The sequence below is a fragment of the Anastrepha obliqua genome, chromosome 1 (genome assembly GCF_027943255.1).
Source record: "Anastrepha obliqua isolate idAnaObli1 chromosome 1, idAnaObli1_1.0, whole genome shotgun sequence".
In the NCBI taxonomy this organism is placed as follows: Eukaryota; Metazoa; Arthropoda; class Insecta; order Diptera; family Tephritidae; genus Anastrepha; species Anastrepha obliqua.
The window spans coordinates 127,610,071-127,631,067 of NC_072892.1; positions in this window are offsets into that span (position 1 = coordinate 127,610,071).

Genomic DNA, 20,997 nt, shown 5'->3' on the forward strand with positions numbered 1-20,997 from the left:
GATGTCCACAGGGATGCACTACCTTTTATATTTCCACGTAGCCGCGGTGTATGAATCAGATGAATTAACAATACGTAGTGCGGCGACTAAAGTTGCTGAAATCACTGCAGCGGGTTTTATTAGTTCATGGACGTGGCATTGAGTGTAAAGTGAAGGAAAGTAGTTTGTGGAAATTCGCTTGATTTATTAAGCTTTCGCTCGCATCGGGTGCACTAAATTAAATGGGTGCGTGGCAGCATTAAAGAGATTTGAAGGTTTGTTATTTGACTACGAATAGCAAATTTAAAGCTAAAGGTATCTTGCATAATTATCTGTGTAACAGTTCTATATTTTGCAGATTAGGGATACTACCGCAATTGGGCGTAATGGCCTAGGCCTAATTGTAATATTTTATTATGCCAAATTTTTTTTTCTTTACTTAAAGTTCCGATCTTAACCCGGTCGACATTTAATGCGCTTAATAATAAAAACGTTCGGTTGCATATGCCGCAATAAGCAATTAAAAGTATGGAAGAATTATTATACTGCTCACCAGACAGGGCTAGTTTACTGGGGCAGCAGCTCTTGGTCGGGAAAAACCCGAGTCATTCCGGATATAAGACTATGGGTCCGCAATATATTTCTAAGCGTAAACAAATATTTATTTCTCCCACGTTAAAAATTTAATGAACCCAGTTATTTGCATTATATTTTCTGGTATTTAAAGTAACAATAAATATTTGATACTGCAAAAAATACAAAAAAAAAAAAAATTCTAAAAATCGTGTATATGGTCCGGTTGGACTTATGGTCAGAAAGCATGAAACATAAAACCAAAATATTTTCACACAAAAACAATAAAAAAAAATTTAAAAGAAAATAAAAATGAAAAAAAATTTCACCAGTAGGTGGTGCATATCGTCCCTTAGTATTAAAATAGGCTATAAATTTTTTGATGTTTTGAGAAAATGAATTTCAAACTTTTTGTCGAAAGTAGCTTTCACTCAAATCTCGTTATGTCTGGAAATATTTATTATTTTTTGACTGACGTTTTGACCCACTTTGTGGAACTAGAATTTGACAAAATTTTGACCACATATAAAATCGACGATGGAGAATCCAAAAATTCAATAAAAAAATAATAGCCTATGAGCACATAGGCTATTGTTATACTAAGGGGACGATATATACCCTGTGACCAGAAAGTACCGGGAATGTTTAAATATAAAAAAAAACAGAGTTAATTTTCTAGCAGATTTATTTTATCTGCTTGAAAATATAACCCGTCTGAAGCAAAACACATGTGCCAACGCTTAACCCAGTCCTCCATGCACCCCTGCTAGGCCGACGAAGAGATGGCCTTCAGCTGCTTCGGCGCATTCTCTTTGATCTCCTCTAACGACTGAAATCTCCTTTCACGAAGTGGTAACTTCAACTTGGGAAACAAAAAGAAGTCACACGGGGCTATATCAGGTGAACACGGTGACTGCACGATGGTATTTACTTGGTCTTTGGTCAAATAATCCAGCACAATTTGGGCTGGGTGCGATGGCGAGTTATCATGATGCAAAATTCAAGAATTGTTTGCTCAAATTTCCAGTCGCCTAGGCAACCACTAATGATCCGATGGCGCTAAAAAGTGACAGATGTGTGTCTTACAGTCCTATGGACCGGTTTCTACATGCGCGGTTCATTGGATTAAACATCCTCGGTATATTAGGGGTATACTTCATAGGGTAAATATATTTCAAAAAATTATGTTCATGGCCAATTAAATGCAAAATTTTAATTACGTCTCTAAAAAACTAGGTTTTTGCAGAAAAAGAATTTAAAGTCTGAAGACGCTACTCGCCTGCACTCGAATGCAAAATCTAAAGAAATGTATGTAAAGTGTGGTTAAATTTTAAGGGCCGATGTTGAATATAAACCAGATCTAAACGTCAAGCTTTTTTTTTGCAGTTAATTTGACATTTTTCAATTTCAGATTAACTCAATTTGAACCATGGAAAGATACACAATCGAACAACGCGTTAAAGTTCTTCACGCTTATTATGAAAACGGGCGTTGAAATCAAAATGCATATCGCGCACTTCGTGACTTCGTGAAGGAAATCATCTTCAGTGATGAGGCGCATTTTCACCTCGACGGCATCATTGGCCCGTATTTTTTCCAAAATGAGGTCGGTCAGGCAGTTACTGTGAATAGTGTTCGCTATCGAGAGATGATGACGAACTCTTTATGACCCGAAATGGAAGATATGCATGTGGACGATATGTGGTTTCAACAGGACGGTGCCACTTGTCACACAGCTAGCGAAGCAATGGCTCTTTTGCGCGAAAAATTTGATGGCAGAATAATCTCTCGTCGCGGCGATGTCAATTGTGATTCGACACCCTTGGACTTCTTCCTTTGGGGTTATTTGAAAGAAAAGGTGTACATCGATAAGACAGCAACAATTCGAGAGCTAAAGGATGACATAATTCGGCACATTAACGGCATAGAACCTCAATTATGCCTCAGCGTCATCGAAAATTTAAACCATCGTATGGAGGTGTGCCGCCGAACACGCGGCGGTTATTTGGCCAATATTTTGTTCCATGCGTAAGTAAGATCATAATAAAGAGAAATGACAATAATTTCCTAAAAAAGTTGTATTTTATTCAAAATCAACACCGGCCCTTGAAACTTAACCAAATATTTTTATTAAACAATTTGTTTTGAATTTTTGTAATGACAAAAAAATGTCTTCTGTTTTTTTTTTTCAAACAAAATTTTCTAAAATAAGAAAATTTAGATAAAAATTTATAAAATTGTTTGGAAAAAAATATGTCTATTTTTTAATTTTTGGAAAATTATCAGTTTGTATTTCATTTTGGAAAATAATAAAAAAAATTAAAATAAAACTTTATATAATTTTTTTTGGAAAAATATGTTATATTAAAAACTAGCTGACCCGACGAACTTTGTCCCCCCCTAGAGGCAATAAAAAAGCAGATTTTTGATTTTATTAAGTATTTCAATGAAGCTTTAATAGATTGCACTCTTCAGTTAAGCACCTTGTGATACACGACATTTTTTGGTTTATTATCAGGTGCAAGAACAAACAACGCAGATGGCTTTCCGACCCGTGAACATGCCGCATAAGATTGACCATATGAGAAACTTTGATTTTCTAGATTCAGACCACAAACTTTTAAGGATTGGCCTTGTGATTTGTTAATGGTCATGGCAAATGCAAGACGGAAACGAAATTGAAGTATTTTAAACTCAAGCGAAATAACATTGGGATCATCGGGATCGTCGGAATGAGAACTTCTTCACCTTCGAATTTTCCTTTGAGTATCGTCGCGTAAATCACATTGTTCATCAATTGATTCGTTGACAAATACTCGACCATTACCGATAGTCAGTAATTGCTCAGAGAAATCTTCAGCAGATGTATCATTAAGTAATGTAACTCTCATGATTGTTGTCAGCTGAAGTTTCTTCACATAGCGGCATAGGTTCGATGATTTGAGGCAAGCGTTTATTTCGTCAGCAGCCGTTGATTTTGGAATTACTGGCAGTGTTTGGCGGAAGTCACCAGACAGTAAAATCATTGCGCCTCCAAAACATCTCGAGTCATTGCGTATATCTTTCAATGTTCGGTTAAGTGCTTCTAATGCACGTTTATGCGCCATTGTGCATTCGTCCCAGATGATGATTTTCGATGCTGATAAAACTTTGGCCATTGCGGGGTTTTTTGAAATATTACTTTTTCTGGCAATTCAACAGTAGTACATTCGTTTGAACTACTAAATCTACTTGTTGATCTCTGTTATTCGCTCGACGATTTCGCATTGTCAACCGAGCCGTTTCACGGGCTGCCTCGCTTTGCTCTTGTGATTGAGAAGCACGAAGTCGAGCCATGCTAACGCGGCGCTCTTCACGGGTATAATGATAATGATGATTCAAAGAGAATACAAAATTACTGTGTTTATATATTTTATATTTATTTATTATTATATTTCTGACAAAATTTATTTTATCAAATTTTCTACTTAAGCATAGATGAAATTACGTTTAGCTGTCATTTGCGTTTTGTTATACCACATTTTATAGTGGCTTCACGGAAACGCGTTTGAATGGGATAAAAAGTATCTTATGTCCGTCTTCTGGTCCTAAGCTACCTCTCCACCAATTTTCAGCCAAATTGGTTCAGCCGTTCCCGAGTTATAAATAGTGTAACTAACATGACTTTCTAAATTTTTGATATAATTTCTTTGTTATTTTCAAAATAAAAAAAAAAAAAATGATGTGCCAAAAACTTTTGTAACCAGTTATTTTGAAAATTATATTCTAACTAAGAAATAAAAAAATTTTAATTTATTACAGAAGCAGAAAAAAACTAACAAAAAAATTTAGTATATCAATCAAGTATATCCTAGAGCGCTGGAATAATAAACTCTGCCTTAATGGCAGATCAGCACATATCAGATATTCGACAGGTTTAAATATATCATAGAGAAATGTTTAGGCGAAAATTCACACAAAATACCCAAAATAATCGCCATAGCATCAAAATCTCTTTGAAACTTGCCTTGATTCATTATAAGTTATGGTGTAGGCGTTCGTTTGTCTGTCGCTAGTTTCACTAAAGGTTACGTGGGGCTTTTGAACATTCACTTTTTCCCATAACGTATTCGGTAGGCGAGGAACATTCGCGCTTTCTCTATCCTGTGATATTAAGGGGTTACATACGTCCAGAATTTTCCATAAAAACGTTTTTTTTTTACAGATTATTATTCCTTATAGTTTTAAATGTATTTCTGTGGGAGTCGATTGTAGAAATTCCCCATAGGTACAAAGCTGTGATAGAAAATTTAACTGCCCGAGGAGAGTTTGATGCTCACAGCTAGCTGTCCTTCGTTTGAGGTAGCGAAAGTGCACTTGAAAGTTTAAACTCGTTTCTCTCGAAATCATGTACTTTTTCCGGCTCGGTCTGCATGACAGCTCATAGAGTTTTTAATATTTTTTGATACGGTTTTTTTTAATATTCAAAAGTGCTTTCTCTAAATAAAGTCTATCGAGCCGGATTTCAGATATTTTTATTGAAAAACTTTATAAACATAATTGAAGTGTGACATTTATGACGTAAAACGCATACTTTTTTTTAAAATGCCGTAAATTGCAAAAATTTTCGAAATTCAAAAATCTGGCTTGACAGACTATAACTACAACTTTATTTTCTAAGAATTTTTTTACTTTTTACAGATCTAATATTTCAAGGAGAAATGATGCAGACCGTGGAACAACTTTTTTTCATTGTTCTTTGGGTCAAGTGATTTTTTAAATACTAATTTTTCTAAAGAAAAATTAAAATAAATTTTAAGCCAAATCCAATGCCGTTTAACACTAAGCATCTGTCGAACACCACAATCGTGGCAATGATAACCACAATGGGCAAAGCAGAGTTACCCCGTGCATGTAAGCGCTCGAGTCGGATAGAGCAGATCGTTGCAGCTTACGGAGCGTATATTTGAAACATAACCTTCCTTGTGCATATATTTGTGCTTTTGTTGAACTTTACGAAACTCCTGAGTGAATGCATTTGAGTGTGCCGATATCCGTTAATTTTAATTTAAGTTATAAATAAATAATCATATTTTTGTACTAAGCAAACAAATGTAATTTTAGGCAGCTCTACTGAAGTGCTGCTTAGATATGTTTACTTTATTTGTACACCACTTGCTAATGCTTACCCGAAAGAAGAGACCTATTATTGTTATTTGGAAAGTATTTTAGGCAAGGTAAAGAAGTTGCAAAAAAACCGTTAGGTAAGGTTAGGTTGAAGCGGCTGGCCTCTCTGCGCCACACTCGGGCGCATAGCATATTGTCCTTATCTCTTCTTAACCCTCCGTCGGGCGCACCCGATCTGTGAGGCACAGCTCACACATTTTTTTGTCTCACTCTATTATTTTTTACCGTTTACTACTCTTTTGCTCAATATCTGCTTCTTATGGTGTACTCTTTATATCAAATCAACTCAGTTTGTGTTTTCCCTTCCCAAAGTCAAGTTATACGCAGTTTGATCGGAGAAGCTCATTGCGCCCGAACTCATCACATTTTTTGAAGTAAGTATTTTCAAAATTACTGATTTGAAATTAACTACTGCCCCATTTTAATACGAAATAATTTATTAATATTTAATAGTTAGTTGAAAATAACCTGATTTATTGATGTGGCCTGCAGGGCACATTGCGCCCAAACTCGTTACAAAGGTTTTATGTTTTAATTTGTTTTATATTTTTGATAGAAATGTCTCGTCGATACTTCAATTTAAATGAGTCCAAAGACGTGGAAGAAGTTATAAATTTGCTGGTGGCTGATGACGACGATCCCACAATAGAAGACGAATTTGGGGAGGAAAGCGATGTTGCTTCAGACGACGAGGTAGAAGAACGGGGTGAAAATTCCGAGACAGAGCAGGATGATGAGACCGACCTAGATGATGAAAATTCTGGAGACATACATTTTTTTCTAGGAAAAGATAAGATCAGTAAGTGGAATCAAAATCCACCTCTGCGAAGTGCACGCAGAGGGCCTCACAACATAATTACTCACTTACCTGGAGTAAAAGGGAATGCAAGAAATGCTAGTACTGCTGTTGATATATGGAAAAATATTTTTACCGACGAAATATTAAACATAATAGTAACATTCACCAACCAATACATTGAGACCGTTAGAAAAAATGTTTCTAGAGAAAGGGACATTAAGCCCACTGACCGAATAGAAATACGAGCTTTTATTGGGCTATTATACCTTGCAGGAGCATACAGGGGGAATCGTCAATATCTGGAAGAACTTTGGGGAATCGATGATGATGGGATTGAAAGATTTGGCCTTGTCATGAATATTAAGCGATTCAAGACACTTATGCGTTGCCTTCGTTTTGATGACCGAAGTACAAGAGAGGAAAGAAAACAACTGGATCGGCTCGCTCCAGTTCGAGACATTTTCGAGAAATTCATAAGAAGTTGCCAAGATAGTTACATTCCTGGGGAAAATATGACTATAGACGAAATGCTTCCCGGTTTTCGTGGAAACTGCCCCTTTAGGCAGTATATACAATCTAATCCAAATAAATATGGCATCAAGTGTTTTGCTCTCGTCGACGCGAAAATGAATTACGTATACAACATGGAAATCTATGCTGGAAGGCAACCAGAGGGGCCCTTTTCTATTAGCAACAGGCCAATGGACGTAGTTTTGAGAATGTCTGAGTCTCTTTTTGGCACTGGACGCAATATAACAGGTGATAACTGGTTTACTGATATGGATCTAGTTGACGAACTGAAACAAAAAAAACTATCCTATGTTCGAACCGTAAGAAAAAATAAAAGACAATTGCCACCTGGCTTTGTAACTACTAAGGGAAGACAACAATTCACAAGTTAGTTGGGTTCAATGACGGAAAAACTTTGGTTTCATATGTTCCACGTTCTAAAAGGAATGTTATTCTCGTATCGACTCTTCATGACAACAAGAACATTGATCTCGATTCCAAGGAAAATAAACCAGAAATCATCTCGTTTTATAATTCAACGAAAGGTGGCGTTGATACTGTAGATAAAATGTGTGCAACGTACAATGTATCACGAAATATCAAACGCTGGCCAATGGTTATATTTTTTACAATGTTGAATGTCGCTGGTATTAACTCTCAAGTGATATACCTCAGTAATAACCTAGAACCACTGCGTAGAAGGCTTTTCTTGAAAAAGTTGGCTCATGAACTGACAATCGAGGAGCTACGTCGAAGAAGCTTGAAAACCCACGGAATACCGTTCAGTCTTCAAATAAGGTTAAAGAAATATCGATCTTCACTTCCAAATGAACGAAGCCCTTCTCCGCCCCCTAAACGAAGACGATGCTCAACTTGCAATAGCGAAACTGGTTTGAGAAGACTGACGAATCACGAATGCAAGAAATGTAAATCACCACTTTGTTTATCCCATACGTATATGATGTGTGAACGGTGTTATACTCCAGAGGACAAAAATACTCTATCCGAAGAGACCTAAAACAAGCGCAATAAAAGGATTGTTTGAGCATTATATTTTTATTGTACCTCTAATTAATTAGTTTTCTTGATCATTATATTTACAAAAAATTGAATTTTTATTGGATTCTTTCATTTTTTGTAAACTATTTTCGGTTGACTGTTTTAACTTTTTATTTTCAACCTTAATTTACGACTATCTTTTGTAACTGATAAATTTTTGTCAAATAAATGGATTTTTATGAGAATATTTAGATTTATTTCTTATTCATATCCCTTAATGCCACTTCTGTATTTCCCATATGTATAAACTATGTAATTCTACTTTTATTATGTGTTTTTAAAAGTGTGCCACTTAGGCACATTGCGCCCGAAGTTCACAGCCTGATAGTTGCGCCTGACGGAAGGTTAAATCAGTGTGTACTTTTCAAAAAGCTTAGAACATCCTTGATTTTCACAGAACTAAGATATTCCCATTAAAGAATTGTCTACCCAAAATGGTAAAACTTCATAAGAATAGAGCAGAACCTTGGCACAGGGGGCGCAAAATGGCCTCTTTCTCATCTAGACAGTTTCTGCTGAACTCATGTGTTTGCTCGCCCATCCGGTGGGCAATGCCCTCTTATAACTGCAATTTAGTGCCGATTTCGTTGGCTCTGCAGTTACCCTCAATGTCGCAGTGGTCAGAAACCTATGTTACCTTCAGGTGAAATGACTCAGCCATCGCGTTAAAGGAAATACCGCACTCGCTACCTTGGAGGTTGGCAACTGCTTTGTGAGGGATTTTATCGCCGCCTGACTCTCAGTGAAAATGCAGACATCAGCTGTTATGACTTTCATCAATGCCATCAATTCAGCTTGAAAGATACTACGGTAATCGGGAAGCCAAAAACTGAAGGAGACTCCTAGATGTTCTGATTATACACCTCCACCCTCCCTGCACTGAAAACCCGTTAGTGTACAGCTTTTTAGATATTCTGTTTTTTTTTTGTGTTTAGAAAATTAGCGGTTGGAGACCGTTAGTTCGAACCTCCGTGAAACACCAAAATGAAGAAAAATATCTGCCGTTTGGAGTCGGCTTAAAACTCCCCCCACTTGTGGAACAACACCAATATGCAGCTCACATGTGTAAGCGCCTATTAAAGTTTAAAAATTGTTTTCCAATTTTTCGAATTTTACGTCCCATAACTCCCGCCAGGGAGTTGACGACGCATTTGTTGACAAGCCTGCATTATTAGCCATCATTACAGGTAAATATAACCCTCATAAAATCTACACCATGAAAATTTAAGGGTGTGATGAAAAAAAGTACTTTAAATCCTAAACCTCTTTACCTCCAAAATCACTTCACCCTTCCGCTCCGGTACGATATTTTTTGTTCCTATCGACATCCCGAATCTTCCCACGTACACAGTTCCACGAAAAGCGGTACATACTGTTATTGGTTCTTTTGACTTTCACCCTACACCAGAGACAATTTTTTGCAAACATTAGAGGTAGGTAATGTGTTAAGTTAGCAGAACTAAAATAGTTTATACCATCGCTTTGCAATTGCATGAAATTCTGTATTAATCATAGTGGTGCTGAAGAATTGTCTTCCTTTTTGTCATTAGTTTGGAATGCTGTGACACAAAAACTTGTTAAACACAACTTTTTTCTTTTTTTTGGGCGTTATCCCACCTTTTAAATGCCTTGTGATATGAACTTTTTACTTCACCCAATACCTACTTACTCCGAGTTACTTAGCTACACACACACACACACACAGGCGAAAGAGCGCCGGACCCATAGAGAGCACATAATTTGTCAGTAGCGCGCTCCTATTGTCACAATGCTAACGGAATAACAATGCGCGTTATAGATTTAACGAAGCCCCATGAGCAGCGGCCAAGGTAGTGACAAGTAAAAAGGCAGGAAATATAGAAATTGAAGTGGCATAACACCTTTGTGCAATGCCTGTAACGCCTTTGGGCACGAGTTCTAAGTAACCTTTTACATGGGCGAAGTTCACACAAAGCGCCACATGCATACACATACATACGCATAATACTTTTATGTGTGTGAATAAGTGGATTTTTGATAGAATCACCTAGATGACTTTAACAGGTTTTGCTTTTAGCTTAAAAAAGTACGATATTTGAAGGGACAATTTTGGAATTAAGTTTAAGTTTATACTAAATTATGACAACGGATTTCTAAGCTGCGGCTATGCATGACTTTTGGTTTAGATAGCACACCAGCACTTAGCTAACCAATTCTTAACAGTTAGAATGTGCCAAGTGGACTTAAGTTGTTTTGCCAAAAGTGCACATAAATGCAGTTATGTGTAGACAGTTAATGTGGCAATGCACAGCAGCTTTTCGCCTTGGCTTTAGAATTTGCGGCTAAGCTAGCGGCACGGCGCAAGGTTACAACATCGGTGCCAGCGCCGCCTGCGTCTATTGGAATAGTTAAAGTTATATTATTTTATGATAGCAAATGTGTTTTATGAGCTGCGGCGCGTGAGCTCGTGTACAAATATTAGCATTGTCATTGTCGTAGTTTCATGTTGCACTAAGCGTAGCTGGGCTGCTCGGCGCTTACTTGGGGCAGCTGCACTTAAGCTTTATTATTTTTAAAAAATTCTTGTAGAGTAATGCGTCTGAGTAGGTACTTATTGTACATTTTTGCTGATAGTTAGAAGTTATGAATGGTAGAATATTTTTGTAAATATCTACATAGAAAAAAAAAGAAAAAAAATTAAAAGTGAAAAAATGAATTTCCGAGCCACTCACTCTAACAACATAAATATTTTTAATTTACTTCCACCTCCTATTCATCATGATTTGCTACATCAGCTGGTAGTAGTAGCCAGACAACCGTAGGCACCTACTCCTACACCTAAGTCCATTTGTAATAATGAATGGGCGCAAAATGTAAACGGCAACCCTCGTATATGTCATCGCTAGAATATTATTGATGAAACATTGTGCTTATTTAAGTAGTTTTATTGAAAATTGTTAGAGTCTTGAAAGTATATTTTCCCCATGCCAGCAAGCATTGCTCATAATGACCTTAAGACGTGCAGTAAATTCTTTCATTGATTTCTCTCAAAAGGTCACAAATGATTGTTGCAAAGAGGTGTCTGCCTCGCTAATATCAATTTCGTAAGCCTATTGAACAGAAGAAGTTATACTGCTCGCAAGCTCCCAGCCGGCAGAGGAACTACAACAATCAGAATGCAATCGAAATGGGACCAAACACCAACAGGCCGGTGGTCGCATAGGTTGATCCTCCGGATTAATCCATCTTCGGCCACTACAAGAATTCGACATATGTAATTTTTCCATTTCCTTTTTAGTCAGTGCTTATAGGACCATAATCAAGAAAAATTAAAAAAAAAAGAAGTTCTGACCATCGGTGTTTTAGATATGGACTGGTTGAAAAATCGACCGCTGGCCAAAAACCGTCAAATATATTATATTAAAAAAAAAATACAACATTTATGAAAAAAATTTAGCACACGAAGTCAATTTATTTCATTTTATTTCAAATACAAATATTTTTTTGTTGTTTTATTGATAGAAAAGTCAGCTTACAAATTTTTATGATAATCATCAAAACATTTAGTATGTAAATGACTTTTACTTTTGCAAGTAAAAATAGTATGTTTCTTGCAAAATTTACACCGCCGAAATTTGTTTTCAATGCTTCTCATGACGGCGTGTACCCTTTCATTCGTTTTCATACTTGTCCTCGTCCTTGTCGTAATTCAATAATTCTGTTGTGACTTTGGAACGAAAATCAATTTGTGACAGTGGTTTTATCTTTTCAATTTTTGCCATCATACAATGAAGTTTCCATGCATTGACCATTGCGTTACCAAGAGCATTTGTCCATATTGGCCACCACCATTTTTTTCCTCTCATACATATTCTATAATTTCCCACCGTATTATCATGGAGATCCACACCACCCATGCCATGATTGTACTCTTGAATAACTTTTGGCTGCGGGATAGTGATAGTTTGTTTTTTCTTCCGACAATATCTTTTAGTGCTAATAATTGGATTGACTGCGGAGTTATTAGTTATAACATTGACTACAGCATTATCATTCCGCCGAACAGTCAATATTTCTGGCTGATGATCAAGTAGTTGGTCAAATGTTCGTCGTCAGTCATGAGACTGAGTATAGTTTTTAGGTTGTTACGTGGTTTGTCAGCATCCGAAGTTGTCACACGTACCGTTTGCTTCGTTTACTTTGATCACTTTTACTTTCTTTTTTGTGCCTAGTGCACACGCTAATTTGTTTACAATAGGTATCTAAGGGGCCAAAAGTATTTTTTGGGTTTAACGTGTGCTAATGGATGTTTCTGAATAAAACCAACTGAAATAATGAACTTAAAACATTTATTGAATGAAATATAATATGAGAATGAAGAAAGATTTACAAGATCAAACATAAAAAAATATAAACAATTAAAAAAAGCATCCAATCAAATGGTATTATCTAGATTTTCTTCATCGCTACGTGAAGAAAATTCTAGGTTTGGATCGGCAGGCATGAGCATTTCCAATGATTCTGGCAGAAATGATTGGGACTTTCTTCTTTTTATTTGCCTCCTAGAGCTCATTAAGGGGTCCGAACTTAAAAGGAGGCGGTTAAAAATATCCCTGTTGCAATTTTCTCTAGTAAATTTTCCGGCAAAATCTAGCCGGTAAGAGCGGAAATGCTTATTTCGGGCTTCTGCAGCCTCTTCATAGAGCTGGCCAATTGGTAACAAAGCACTCTTTATTATAACAGCTCCATGAATAAGTATTTTGTGCATTGTGGGTGTCATGGGATGCCACGGATAAAGATCCACATATAATCGAGCAGTTTCTGTTGCATAAATATCATATTTTTCAGGATTAATTTTATGACCACTAGAAATTGTTTCTAGAATAACTTTCAGTTTATATATTAATTCGTAGCTGATGCCTGTTATATCGGATGCTAATTGAGGATTGTCGAAAAATCTTCGGCTTGTGTTACCGTCATTGGTATTACCGAAATTCGCCTTTGGCATATCTATTAACAATCCCGTTTCTTGGCGAAACCTGTCCTGGATCTCTTGTTTTCTCTCTTTCTCGAGGCTTTTTTCAGTTTCTCTTTTTCTTGCTCTATATTTTTTTACTGGCAACTTACAAGCCAAAGGGAGAATGCTCTGAAATATTCTTATCCTGGCATGTAGTACCGAAATTCCGAATTGAATAGCCTCGAAATTAACTTCTATTGTTTTATCCAAATTGTTGAAATCCTTTGAGGTTGTGCCGCAAATGTAGCAACGACTGGTTGATGTGGTTCTTGTGGCAGCATTACAGACCTTTCCGTCAACCATTGTCATTATAAATTCGTGTTTCAATGAATAATGTTTGCCACTCAAGTCAAATTCTGTTGCAACCAGACTGTTTATCTGATTATTGACGTGATTAATTTCTTCCTCCGTTACATCAGTAGTCTCTTTGATAAATTTAAATCTTATAGGCCGACAAAATCGAGGAGAAGATGGTGTTGGATTTTCCCATATAGTCTTTTCCATGTTTTGGCCGCATACTAATTTAACAGGAACAAAGCAGCTTTGAAAAATGTTCGTATCTGAATCCGTATCATTTTCAATCTTTTGTTTGAACTGGGTCTGTTGGGACCCGTTGCAACCCCATTTACTAATTAATTTAAGGGTCTCACATTCTTGGACCTTCAATGTTGTTAGTACCTCTTCCAGGTAGTCCGATAATCGTCTAACGGTAAGGTCGACCAAAGGTTGCAATTCGGCTTCCGCACCTATACTATTTACAGTGCAAAATTCTGGTGGCGGATAACACTTCTTTTTTTCTTTTTGTAAAAGACTATAACAAGGAAAGAATTTCTTATTTATTCTTCTTATTGTCTCGTATTGGTCTCGTGTTAGATCTGCATCGATGAACATTTGCATTGCTTCTAGGACAGATAAGGGGCAAATTTTATCTTTTCATGACTTTTTTCGATAATAGGCCTTTTTATATTTGGTTTCGCGAGTTGGCGAAGTAATGATTTCTTTTAGCACATTCGAAGCATCTCGTTTTCCTGACTCTCTTAATTCTACTTGCGCAGCATGTACGATAAGGTTTTGATCAAAATTAGAGCGCATTTCCTCAGTTTTTCTTCTTTTACTTCTTTCGCTCAGATCTCCAAAAGATTTACTCGGTCGTCCTGTTCGATTTGAAGGACTGTCAGCAACAACGGGAATGGCGAAGGTTCCGTTCAGCCAAGATTCATTACTTTTTAGGAATACCGCTTCTTTATAATGAGCTTTAGTCCATCGATTTTTAAATTCTGATTTGAAATGTGCAAAAATTGCTTTTCAACGTCTCAATTTGATTGTCAGAGAATCCTTTAATAGACATAAACTGATCTTTCAAGAAATTTAGCTTTGCCTCTATGTTGGGTAAATTTTCATTGTTCATGAGGTCAAACAAGTATTTTCTAGTCATAATCCTCATTCCGGATGCTCCCATTGAACCTAACACATATAAATATTTCGCTTAATCTCTTGTAAATGAAAAGACCTTTTTCATAAAATTTTACCAACAACATTCAAAGTACTAAAATACCGTTTATCCGGACTTATCCGGATCAAATTCTTTGATGAATTGTCAAAACAAGGTACATACTAAACAATTACAATCGAATATTAACCGGATCTATCTCGATAGTATTACTTATTGACTAACAAATATTATTTTAAGAAAAAAAAGTAGTTTGAGAAGGTGTGTACTTATAGGGTTGAAAAGTTAACTTTAATACTTGAAAATTATAAAGATTCTAATTGATTTCATTCATTATTAACCTGATGCTTCAGAATCCATAACTCTTTACTCCACTGTTGAACACAAAAACACAAAATTTCACTTTTAAAGTTTGGGTTTTGCAAGAGTGCCGAGAACAGATAACGTACACGAGGTGATACGATCGAATTCCGACTGCCGTTATCGTATGTCAAATGCTTGCAGGGTGCGCGGGAGGGGCTGGCTTTTGTTCTCGGAAGGGTCAGGTACCTCAGGAAGTCATTTTTCTAAATGTATTTATTGTTTTGTTAAATGGACTTTTGGCCCCGTAGATCTTTCAAATACCTGTATGTGCAGCGGTGTGGGCGCTGAGATGTATATACAGTATGCTCAATAAATAACATAACTTTTCAGATGTAGAATAAAACACGTATCGTACTGTGTTTGAAAGCTATTTTTTATACAAAATAGTCTCTGAACAATTCTTGACCACAAACGATGTAAAACTGGTAAATAGTATTCTCCATTAATAGATTGACCTTCTGCAACAAATTCCTTGTGTACAATACCCTTGGAATCGTAGAACGTGATCAACATTGTTTTGATTCTTGACTTCTGAAAACGCAATTTCTTTGCTTTTGGCTCCCCTTTCGTCTTCCATTCTGCAGATTGACGCTTAGTTTCAGGGTCATATTTGAAGCACTATATTTCGTCACCAGTTATGATCGAATCAAGAAAATCTGGATCATTTTCAGCTGTTGAAATGATGTCTTTACAATGCTCTACACGAGTGATTTTTTTATCTCCATTGGTGTGGAACAAAGCGTGCACAAACCTTTCTTTTACCCAAATTGTGAGTTAAAATTTTCCAAATAGTACCAGTAGATGAATTTAATTCTTCATCCAACATTCTTACAGTGAAATTTCCGTCAACAGCAATGATTTCGCGGACTTTTTCTCCCAATTCAGCACGATTACTTGCGTCTGGACGATCAGGTCATTCATCACCATTCAAATCTTCAGGACCATTTTTAAATCACTTAAACCAGTTAAATACATTTGAACGAGCTAAACAATTATCACCATAAACTTTTTGCATCAATTCGTACGTCTCACTAAATGTTTTTCCAAGTTTAACACAGAATTTAATATTTGGTCTTTGCTCCATTGTATTTTTACAACACAAGCACGAAACATACTGTCAATAAAAGGCGCGTAACTGTTTAACCTGCCAAACGATTTACATGAAGTTGGCTGCGGTTGAAAGCTGACGCTTGTACCTTTTCAATATGATCAAAGTTTGATAGATAGCTCTACGTGTTCCATGATTTAAATAAAAAGTTCTGTTTTTTATTGTGTATGCTCTTACTGTTTGTTACTGGGCAAGACGTAATTCTTAACCTCTCTCTTGACCTCACCCCCGTTGGTAATTCTCTTCTTGAACAAATTTAAATTATATTACACCGAACGCTCCAGCTTCAAGATCTACTATTATCGCTCATAATAGCTACTTATGTTGTTGCTTTTATTGTAGCACTTCAAATTGCCATCATAATTCGCACTCGCTACCTCTCACAATCTAATCGCAGCATTGCGAGTCTCGAATTCAAATTCCTTAACTATGATTTACTTCCGCCGCCCTGCATTTCATCTCTCCCTCACCACTCGCGCGCCGATGCTTTATTTCAAATGCCTTTAATCGGTTGCACTCATTTTTAGTGCTTTACTAATCTGAATATTTCAACTTTGTTGCATTTGAAAATTAACAATTTCATCGCCAGCTGGGGGTGAGAAAGATGCGCAGTTAAGCAAAAGGAAAGAAAGTTGAAGAAGAGTGGAAGGCGCTGGGATAGTACCAATACTAGTTGCTGCTGCTGCAATGCAATGAAGGGCGAGCACAAATGGAAAAGGTTCCTAAGTGGCGTAAAATGTGGCAAGTATGATGATATTATATAGAAAGTTGCAAGTTGCAAGTGGCCGCAAGGTCTGCTACTACCAGCGCGCTGCACTACGCTGCGATGCTGTATCTGCATGAGTGTGTGCCAGTGCCTCCGGTGGTGGAAGTAGTCGCTGAAGTAGCGAGCGGAAGTACGCACTTGTAAGCATTTTAAGTACCCCATAATAGTAAGAGGATTTAGTGCAGTAATTAATTGGCCAACCTTTGTCTTAATGCTTTATATTTGCTCCTTTCATTTCATTTCGCTTCGTTTTCTTTTCCTCGGCTTCACTTGGGAGCAATATTTTTTTTTCTTTTTGCAGTCATGGTAGGCATTAAGAATTTTTTATGACTCAATCTGGTATTTGAAGTCAATGTGGGATCCGATGGAAGCGTTGTAAAAATTTAAAAATTTTGTATTTCAAAAATTAGCGAAAAAAGGCAAAATATTCTTTTTTTCTTTAAGAAATCCAAGCTGTTTGGTGGAGCAGCAGATACAGTAGAAAAAAGAATATATTTTTAGTAACGACCATTCGCGGCAGTTGAAATTCAATTTCACAAATTGCCCCACTCGGCGAAAAACATAATATTAATATTAGGTGCGCAACTAAGCTCTCGCTGTTTTTTTGATGAAAATACTATCGATCGGAACAGGTGAGAATATGGCGGGTGGGGTAAGATTTCCCATTACAGTGTTTCCAGGTAGGTTTTAACGGGTTTGGCAACGTGAGGCCGAGCGTTGTCATGCTCTATAATCACTTTTTCATGCTTCTCCGCGTATTGAGCCGCTTCTCGCGCAGTGCTCGGCTCAATCGCATCAATTGAAGTCTATACCAATCCCCAGTGATGGTTTCGCTTGGTTTTAACAGCTCATAACAAATAACACCACTTTGCAAATAAGAACAACATAGCATAACCTTCGCAGCGTGAATATTAGGCCGAGGCGACGACGTAGAAGCATGCCCGGGCAGTTCCCATGAGTGTCTTTTCTTTGGATTTCTGTAATGAATCCATTTTTCATCACCCGTCACGATGCGATGAAGAAAACTCTTGCTTTTTTGCCGCTGGAGAAGCTGTTCACAGGCGAAAAAACGACGTTCAACATCTCTTGGTTTTAACTCATAAAGAGCCCAAGTTCCCTGTTTCTGAATCATTCCAAAAGCATGCAATCGTTTGGAAATGGATTGATGGATTGGCGGGTAACTCCTAACACTGAAGAAAGCTCTTCTTGCGTTTGACAGGGATCCTCATTGAGCAATGCCTCCAATTCAGCGTCTTCGAAGGTTTTTGGCCTTCCTTCACGCGAACGGGCGCCAATATTAAAATCACAGTCTTTGAAGTGACGGAACCAATCTCAGCACGTTGTTTCACTTAAAGCAAAATCTCCATAAACTTTTTGTTGCTCTCGATGCGCTTCAGCCACCGTTTTTTTTCGAATGAAAGAGGAAAACCAACACTTCCCGCAAATGACGTTTATTCGGCACAACATTGCGCACCGAATAATAAAACATAATTTAGTGTAGAATCAATTTTTGTTACCTAATCACTCTATTTTAATCTTCTGCATTCTTATTCTAACATCACAGATTACTGCAATCTACCTTCCTCTTCTTTGCTCTCCTGCAACATACAGTATGTGTCAGAATAAAGGAACAGCGATTATTAATGAAGTATAAAAGATATATATTTAAAAATTTTTTAACATGAAAGTATGTACAAAACTACGTGTTGCAATTACTCAATTAGCAGTGTAGTCTCCATCGTTGTCAAGTACAGCCTGGCATCTTCTCGGCACGCTTTGAAGCAGCTTTTCTGCGTAGCTCGTCGATAAACAGGATTAGATTTTGCGAATTTTACGCACGCGTTGCTTTAAATCATGGACCATCTTTTCGACAAGATGCCTTTTCATAATTCCCCACCCATTTGCAATGGGGTTGGCGTCTGGAGACTGGAAAGGCCAGTCAAATACTGTGACGCCATTTTCTTGTTTTCTTGTTTCTAAATGTGTTTTTCTGAAAGCAGGGGTTTTGGTGCTGTGGGACGGTAGGATATGTTCGCCTCCGTTAGTCTACGTTCGATGGTGTTGATACTCACATCTATTCCGTTTTTAGCAAGGACTGATTGGGCTTGGCGTAGTCACAAAGAAGAGTCCCGCTTAAAAAGTTGGACGATCACTTCATCCCGCTTTTTTTGTCATCACTCGTTTGAAACCACGCTGGGAAAAGTCATAAACGTTTTTGTACACTTTATACTGCTGATTCCACATCACAACAAACTTTTTTTAGTCTCTTTTGCAGCTGCGGCGTAAGTTAATTTTGGCCCTTTCGAATGCATGCATAAAAATACCGCCTCGAAACGCTTCGCATATTTCTCACTCATTTTTGTTTGGTTGCGTTTAAGGGAAAGTTTCGAATGACACTAACCTGAAAAAGCACTGGCGTCGTGGCCCTAGAGTGGGACTATTACGCAACAAAAGGCAGAACGAAATATTTCTCCAAGTTATAAGAAATAAACTGGTTCTTTTTTTTTGACACATACTTTATGTACTTATAAACGTAAGTAGACCCAGCTCAGCCGAGCTTAGCGCAGTAGCATCTCGTCGCACCAACATGTACCGCCTCGCATTTTGCAAGTATTCTGAAATCTAAACACACAGCTCCCTAGGTTTTCAAATCGTTTGTGAAAATAAGGTAATATCAAAAATAAATTCGTTTGATTCATTCTCTATTCACAGCTATTAAGAGGACTTTGCCACATAACATCAGGCCATGCGCAATATTTTATTCGCCTAGAATACGTTCGCAATTCTTAAACAAATTTAAAAAATAGTGCTTATGTAAACGCACAGTTGGAATTTTCAACTTCTATATAACATTCAGCTGTAATTGACCGAAAGAGACACCGTAGAATGAAAATAAATAAATGCAAAACTAGCTTCGCCACCCTTCCTTTGCTTTAGGTTAGTTTACGTTAGTCACGTTACTTGTCTAAGGCAAGACACTCGGTGGCTCTAAAGTCCATTGAGATATCTGCATTTGATTTCCATTCCCTAACTAAGTAGCTGAAACCATTTAGATCTGTTTAAAAAGGTAACTACTACTTCCAGTAAGCCATTTGCAAGTTTCCAGGTTTTCAAAAAATAGTCGCCAAGATATTAGGCACGGATTCTTTGAAGCTTAGGACGTATTTCACGAAGGAGGTATTGCACCGACTCAATTTCTTCTGCATCATCACAACTCCTACACAAGTCATTGTGAGGCACACCCATTCTACTTTCCAAGGTGTCAATATTGCAGTGAGCGTTGTAACACCTGTGAGAACGCTGGTAGTTCATCTGTTGATTCCAAGTAGCATTTTGTCCTTTTAAGATTCAGTTTTGGGGTGCACTTAGAAAAAATCAGTCGAAAAAGAGGAAAATACTTTCAAGAAGTCATGGTCATCGCGAAGGATAGTAACAGTTGGAAACGCTTTTGAGAGGCCCTATGCCCCACCGAATATGACAGGAATTGAGAAGAAGTGAAGAAAACAATCCAAATTATTTAGAGTAATATTGCTTGCAGCGCCTAAGTATATCAAAACCTCGCAAATATGCAGAGATCTTCAAATACCCATGATCGATGACGTTATTCAAAATAGCAACGAAAAATATCTAAGAAAAATTGCAGATCCACCGGAACGCTTTTGGCACTGTGCTCGCACACACGCTTGCCTAATACGTCTAGATGGAAGAGAACTCCCCACATTATATGGAGATGAGTAGGTAAAAATAGCCCACGCAACGGGATTATAGCATTTAAACCTGACTTATATTTAGAAACTTACTGTTAGGCTTATGTTTAGTTATAAGGCTTTCAGAAAATAAAATTATGAAGTATACTTACCACTTACTTACCATTACTTATTAACAAAGTGCAGTTTATGCGCTTATGCATATGCAGCCTCTCTCAGCCTGCCAAGCTCGCTTTTCGGTTGTAGTAACCTATTTGCTAACTGTGGCTTCAATGGCTGCAGAAGGGAGTAGCAGAACGGGCTCTGGTTCAAAGAAGTTGGCCACAATTGAGCCTCCATACTGTATCTCTTTTCAAGTACGACTCTTGATGGCATGGAGTCAAGGGGTATGGAGAGAATCGTTGGATCGAAGTCCATGCCTTCTCTGTTGTCCAATGGCGGACAGGGGCCAGTTCCATTGAGTTTCAGCCTGCATATGGCCTTCGAGGCCTCTCCTTGGATGAAAACATCAAGTGGTAGTA